Source organism: Condylura cristata, unplaced genomic scaffold (assembly GCF_000260355.1).
Source record: "Condylura cristata isolate star-nosed mole 26May11 unplaced genomic scaffold, ConCri1.0 scaffold00037, whole genome shotgun sequence".
In the NCBI taxonomy this organism is placed as follows: domain Eukaryota; kingdom Metazoa; phylum Chordata; class Mammalia; order Eulipotyphla; family Talpidae; genus Condylura; species Condylura cristata.
This window is the reverse complement of record NW_004567138.1, coordinates 9,805,317-9,812,710: the sequence shown is the minus strand read 5'-3', so window position 1 is coordinate 9,812,710 and position 7,394 is coordinate 9,805,317.

Genomic DNA, 7,394 nt, shown 5'->3' with positions numbered 1-7,394 from the left:
TGTCTGTGTGAGGAATTCAAGCAAGTATCTGGAATCAGGTCTTGGATAATTTAGAAGTTGGTATTTTCTGGGTTTTGCATGTCTAATCAGACAATTAATTCAGTATCACCCAGTTACTATAAAAGAAAACTGGATGTGGAATAAACTGAGGAGAATGTTCTCCCTCCTCTTTCAGGAATTCTTGTTTCTCCTATAAATTCACTGGCCTCTGCTCCAGATCACACCCTTGAGTTTTTTGAGACCATGCTTGGTTGATTTTGTCAGATTTACTTTGGACTTTCCAGTAAGCTATAATGGCAGTTTACTGGTTGGTTGGGCAATTTCCTAAACTGCTTATTGACCTGTAAAATATTAGAGATTTAAATACATAGATACACACACACACATATTTCTTATTAAAATTAATTAATCTGGTAAGCAAAAACTATAGAGAGGAAAAGCAGATTTCTCTGAACTAAATTCCTCACTTCAGATTTCTGGTAAGAGCCAAAAAAGGCAAATTGCAAAATAAGATTTTAATCTAGCATTTCTCTTGTCCCCTCATGTCCACGAATAAGGTATTTTTTATTGTCTTTTTTAGAAACAGGCCTAGTCTCAAGAGAGTTCAAACAGAAATAAGCACTTTGGAAACTAATTTGAGTTTTCCATGCTTGTCTCTAAAAAGTGTTGGGCCCTAGAGGTTTTATTTATGATTAAAATGGAACACTTATTCTAACATGTAAGAATTTTAACTTCTACCTCACACTGAAAACCTCCTTGATATAAAAATACATTAAAACAGAATTTAGATAACTGGGTATGTCAAACTTAGAAAACTTTAGTTGTTTGAAGAACTAGGTTATCGTTATTTCAAAATTGAGTATAGTTCTGGTAAAACTGTCCACCCATTAAATATTCCTTTTAGGAACTCAAGGAAAAATGTGGTCTTCGAAAAGTGATAATTCTCTGCCCCACTTTCTTTAGAACCTAAGGAGCACTCTCAGAAATATAAATTTAAAAAATGTTTCTTATCTGAAGGAGTTAGCAAAAATAAGGATATTTAAAATTGAACTAATAATTATTCTCAGTGGCTTCACAAATATTGGTAAAATAACTATTTCTAAAGCTTAAGTTGGTGACTCCATCTTGAAGCTGTTCTTTTTATTATTATTTAAATAGTGGCCCAAGTTTCTTACAAAATGTGGCTTAATAATGAGAATTTATTAATGATTGAAATCATCATCTAAAATTACTGAGTCTTCAGGTTTACTTTTTGTTCCTTATTGAAAGAAAACTATGACTATGCAGGTGTTTCTTCCCAGGCACTCTGTCCCTCTGCAAGGCAGTAGCCTCCTGCCTGCCAGTGACCTGTGCCATGCCCAGATTTCTTTGCACTGACCTTCCTCAGTGGAGGCCGCTCTCCTAAGACCTCTCTCTCAGCAAACCTGTCCCTTTCGGGGCAGCTCTTCCTGCCCATTTGCACGGATGCAGTGTCTTTTCCTCTCCTGTCTCTTTCTAATAAAATTCCTCTTTAAATATAACTGAGTCTCTGTCTCGTGAAGTGTTGGAGACTCTTTGTCCCCATCACGGGTTATTGAGTAGCAGAACAGACAGGGTCTCAAGGTGGGCGTGGCGTTGGTGAGCGGAAATTCCTAGAAAAGCGGGAGAAGGGGGAAAAGAGGAAGACACGTGAATCGGAGTTGGGTGCAAGTCTTCCTGCTCTGCCTTCAGCAGAGGTTTATTTTATACATTTTAAGCAGGCGGAGGGATGCCATTAGCATATGAAATGGGCTGAGATGACGATCACCTTTTTTCTAATAGTCTGGGATCGTTTTGACCTTTAGTTGAGATTATAACATTTTTAAAACCAATCTATCAAGGTTAAAACAGGTACATAGAGGCCCTCCCTGGTGGCAGTGGGTTAAAGCACAGCACTGAGAAGCTAAAGCCACTTGAACATGAGTTCGATTCCCGCCTGCCCGGGAGGTGACCACATGGCGTGGCAGACCTCTCCTGACCCGCCCACTGCTCCCCTCAGCAGTGTACTTTGTCGATCTGCCTGTTCTGCACCCCACTCTGTCTCTGGTGAAGCCTCTCACCGCCCCTGAGCCTCTGGCCTGTACCCCAGTTCTGTATGTACAAATAAATAAATCTTAAAAAAAAAACAAAACAGGTACATAGATTCACAAAGTTTAGGACTAATATTACTATATTTACCACAGTGAAGATTAACCAAAATAAAGTCCCTTAAACTTTAACTACTATTCAATGGCTTTCATTCTCATTGAGACATCCTAGGGGATAAAGTAAAGGGAGGGCAGGAAGAGGAAATCTTCTTGTAAATTAAATTACAGTAAAGTTCTTTTGAAAACTAGTTAGAAAGTTTAAGTGAATTTCCTCGAAGTCTAGAAGGTAAAAAACTTCATTAGCTCTGAATAGGAGGCTTGGGTGAATTTCCTTATCTAAAGACTAGATAGTAGAATCTTGAAAAACTAGTTAGAAAGCTTAAGTGAATTCCTTTGAAGTCTACACAGTAGAAAACCTGATTAGCTCTGAATAGGTGACTTGGGTGAATTTCCATAATTAAAGACTAGATAGTAGAAAGTTTGAGTGGTTCTTTAGAAACTGAATAGAAGGCTCTGTGGGATGGTAAAGTGATGAGATTTGGGTTTTCGTCCATCAAGTCAGTAAAAGAGTATATTCAGTACTGCCTTAATATTGACTTTGCTATAATAGCCAATTGCTTTTATTAATCAGCCAATTGTAAGATCACTTTTGACTTCAAGAGGAATTTGTCGCCCTGGTGCAGTGCTCCTCTGGGCCAGGCAGCGCCTTATGAGGCTAAGGCAATCCAGTTGTAAACTGAAGTTTGTTCAGAATATCTTGATATTATGATTAAACAAAAAAGAGAGGTCATAACATAAGTTAGAGTGGAAAGTCTGATTTTTCAGAGCATTTCCCCTCCATCCGGAGCGGTGTCTGACGACAGAAGTTGCATAGCTTGTGTCAGTGACGAATCTCGCCATGTACTGCTGAAAGAGGATCTCTTTTCTAGCGTGAACCCAAGGACCCCAAACTCAAAAAATGACACCAGGACTATGGAAGTGGCAAAAAAGTTAACACATGAACATGAAAACCTTCGAAGTGAAATAGGCCACACACAAAAGATCACCCAGGTAGGACTCAGTCATGCACTTTAAATCCATCGAGGCTGTGAAAGTGAGGCACTCCGAAACACTTCCGGAGAAAGCAGAGTGGGTCTGAATGGCGTCAGACTTTTCCAGGGCCTCCCTGATGGTGCAGCGGTTAAGTCTTGGCTTGTCTGAGCTATCCCCAGCCACGGCAATACTAGACCCGCCTGTTCTGCTCCCTACAGTCTCTGGTGAATCCTGTCACCCCTCACCCCAGCACCTCTGGCCTACACTCCAGTTCTTGTACGTATAATAAACACATCTTTTAAAAAAGGAAACTTTTACACACATTGATGGAACAGTGATAAAAGTTGCAATGCATCTGTGTATTGATTGCAGTGGTTCTGATGGAGGAAAGAACAGAAAGGAGGCCTCAGAAGATTGACTCACACAGGGAGTTGGGGGAGAGGGGATTAGCATAGCCATTGACCCAGATATAGAAATCAAGATCCTCAGGTGCCAATGCCTGGATTACTAAGCATAAAATCTAAGCAGGTAACAGACGGCAGTAGGGGGTGTCAGAGCACCGATCAAAAAGGGGAAAGAAAGGTAAAGATATGGAGATTGAGCCCCTGGAGGGATCTCCTGTCCCTTCCAGAATCTACATAGTTTATTCAAAATCAACAACAAACTTAGATGTCTATACCAGTGCAGTCTCTGCCCTGGCACAGGGGCAGTCCTCTGCCCACCAGTGCCTATGGAGGTGCTGCTTTCCACCCATGACCTGCACCTGCCGGGGCTTCTCTGCACTGATTTCCCTGAGCAGAGGCGGCTCTTTTCATGGTCGCCCCTTGAAAAGCAAACCTGCCCCTTGAGAGGCAGCTCTTCCTGCCCGCTTGTGCTTATGCACATGTCCTTTACTTTTCTGTCCCTTTGCAAATAATTTTAAACCTGTCCTTTAAATATATAACTAACGTTTCTCGTGGAGAAACTTGCTGTGTGCTGCTGAAAAGAGAGCTCTGGTGAAACCTTTCCCAGAGGGAACCCAAGGACCTTCACTAACTCCAAAAACGACATCACTGGGTGTTGGTGCAGATGACCCCGGGTGTTGTAGAAATAGTAGGAAATAATAAATTCCAAATTCTACATCACTCCACTAAAGCGAAAAACTGCTACAAAAGATGGATTCAGTAAATTCACAGGGCACAAAATGAATATACAAAAAGCAGTTGTGTGTCAGTGGCCTATTCGAAAGTCATTAGGAAAGTTCCACATACAATTGCACTAAAAGAACAAAATGCTGGGAATGTATTTAACCAAGAAGAAAAACTGTACAATGAAAAAGCAGAAAATACTATCAAAAATATAAACGGGGTGGGAGGAGTGAAGAAAAATGAAGCACTATTGAGAGGCACTGAAACACACAAATAAATGCAAAGATATTCTGTGCTCAGATTGGAATAAATAATATTACCGAAAGGTGCAGATGCCCCAAAGCAAAATCCACATAGATTCAAGCAATCCTGATCACAACTCCAACACAATTTTTACTGAAACAGAACTAACTTGAAAGGCGTGTGGGACACAGAGGACTGGGAAGATCCAAAACGCCCTGGAGAGGGGAGTTCCTGGGGGCATCTTGCTCCCGGATTTCAAACTATTAACTGGACAAAGTCTCAAGTAAAGTTAGAGTTTACTAGATAGTGAAAGTGAGGATCTGAACCCAGGAAGCAGTCTGACAGATTTTGTGCTGTGAGAAATATTCAAAAAGAAAAAAAAAGTTTAAATCTCATTTTTTTGGATAGCAAGAGTCACTGACATTAACAACGCTATTATTCTGCAGCGAGGGCCGTACACTCCGGCCACTCCCGATCTAAAGTGATGCTGACGCTGGAAGATTTAATCTCTTATTTTTTACAAGAACGCCCTGTGGAGAGGCAAAAGGTGAGATCCCCGGGTTCACCATCTGCCTCCAGGGGAGACAGTGGGGTGCAGAGACCGGCTTCCCCTTCGGGGACAGATTCTCTGGATAGAATAGAGGGGCCTGCTCAGATCCGGAGTCTGAGAGGAGGCTTTGTCCTGCTTGCTAGACCTGGGTCAGGGAGGGGACGTCAGCCCCAGAATGTTATAGTCCCCAAACTCTACGGTAAATTCACATGTTGTATGTTGTAATAACAACATACCGATCAGCAGAACCGAAAAGAACCCACACCGGGTGTCATCACTGAAACCCGAAAGTGCCCAGAGCAGAGCGCTCAGTCAGTGGGGCAGACAGAGGAACACGCTCAGGAATGAATCCGCACCCCATATGTTCCCCAGGCCCAATTATGAACCCAATAAGCAACTCCCCCCAGTTTTCCACATGTACCCCTTCCCGCACTGGGTCCCCCGAGTGGACCCCTCCGCAGTCAGCAACCCACAGGCAGATAGATATTCTCACCTTTAACTCACCTCCTCCGTTCGCAACCTCAGGAGGTCCCAGATCAAAGAGTAGAGGGTTCTGCTGAAACTCGGTTCCCACCAACACAAACTTGACTCTCTGATGGCATTGAGAGCCAGGTGGCTGGGTTGAGTGCGTCTGCGCACTGAGCGGGTCCCTACAGGTAATACTGGCCGGGGACAGCGGGCGGGCAGGACACACCCCAACGCCCTCATGGTGGCCACTCCCACCAGGTGCTCTGGCTACCTACGGCCTGACAGTTTCGATATTCAAAAGGAAATGGAGACAAATATCCCATGTCTTCTTCAAAAAAAAGTTCAAGCACCCATTAAAACGGAAAATTGCATCTATTTGGATTACAAAATTTGGTCAGGATTATTTGGAGGTGACCACCAATGATTACAAACCAGCTCCTCCCCTGATAAAGAAAGCATGGGTGTGCAAATTGCGCCTTCCGGTGCGCTTTGCTCCCCCCCGCCAGCACAGCGCGCGTGTTTATCTCCGCTTTCGCCGCATTGCCGATACTCGCCACAAGGGGGCGAACTCTGCCTTTTCTCTACACCTCGACCACCATGGCCCTTTCCATCCTACAATCCTCATTCCTCACCTCCCCACGTGCCACAGGCCCTGTAATTGTTACATTTCATTTTATGTTCAATAAATACTGTAATTCATTTAACCATCCCCTGAGGTTTTCATTTACATTGTTTGTAATTATTTGTTACTGTTGAGAAAGTACTGGTGAGCATTTTTGCACATAATTTTATCTGCAATTGAAAGTATTTCCTTAGATCATTTCCAAAAAATAGAATGATGATATCAACCAGTATATGCATTCTAAAGTCACAGTTCTCTGCAGAACAGATACTCATTTATTTTTTCTTAGCAGTGAACGAGAGTACATATTTCACCTTCCCCTTGCCAACATTTCATTTATTCTTTCTATCTTCTTGAAGAGTTTTCATGCAAACTTTGCACCAGAACCAAATTCACCAGAAAGTTTTATTGTGTGTAAGAAATATCGGGACCTCGAAAATAAGCAGCATTAACTCAGTAGTACTAATCAATGGAAAAATTAAAATGCTCCTGAATTTGAGGAGATAAAATAGAATAAAGGAATAAAACTGGAGCAGAATAACCAGATGCTCTCCATACACATGCTCTCTTTGGAGCACACAGTGAGATCACATTCGCTGTCTTCATGGGAGCTGGTGCATGATGGCGTTTAGCCACCTGAATAGTGAAGGATAAGAAGTCAGCTAATAAAACCTCCCACACTTCATCCAGTATTCTCCTTCCCCACCCTCTGACTGCATGCAGATGACTCCATGGGCACACAGGACAAAATCACCACATGCGGGCTTCCCTGGAGGCTCAAGGTTTAAGTCTCAGCACTAGGAAGCTACTGGACTCCACTGCAGCAAGATTCTGATCCCACAGACCTCTCCTGTGTCACCCGCTGCTCCCCTCAGCAGTGTGTTTCAGTCGATCCACCTGTTCTGCTCCCCACTCTTTCTCTGGGGAATCCTCTCACCCGACCCCTCTCCCACACCTCTGGCCTACAACCCCAGCTCTTATGTGCGTAAATAAATAAATCTAATAATAATAATAAAACCCTACAAGACCACCCCTAGCTCCGAAAAGAGCACTTGGGAAGCTGCCTAGCCAGAAAGTCCCTGAAATGAGAGATGGATAGATTTTATAGGATGAAATATCTGCAATTCCAGGTTTCATATTTTACAGCAGCTGAGTTCATTTACTGAACATTACAAATTATTTCTTTAGTAATGGCTATATTCGGGATACTTTGTTAAATGTGTGGTGCTTTCTATTTAGCATGTACA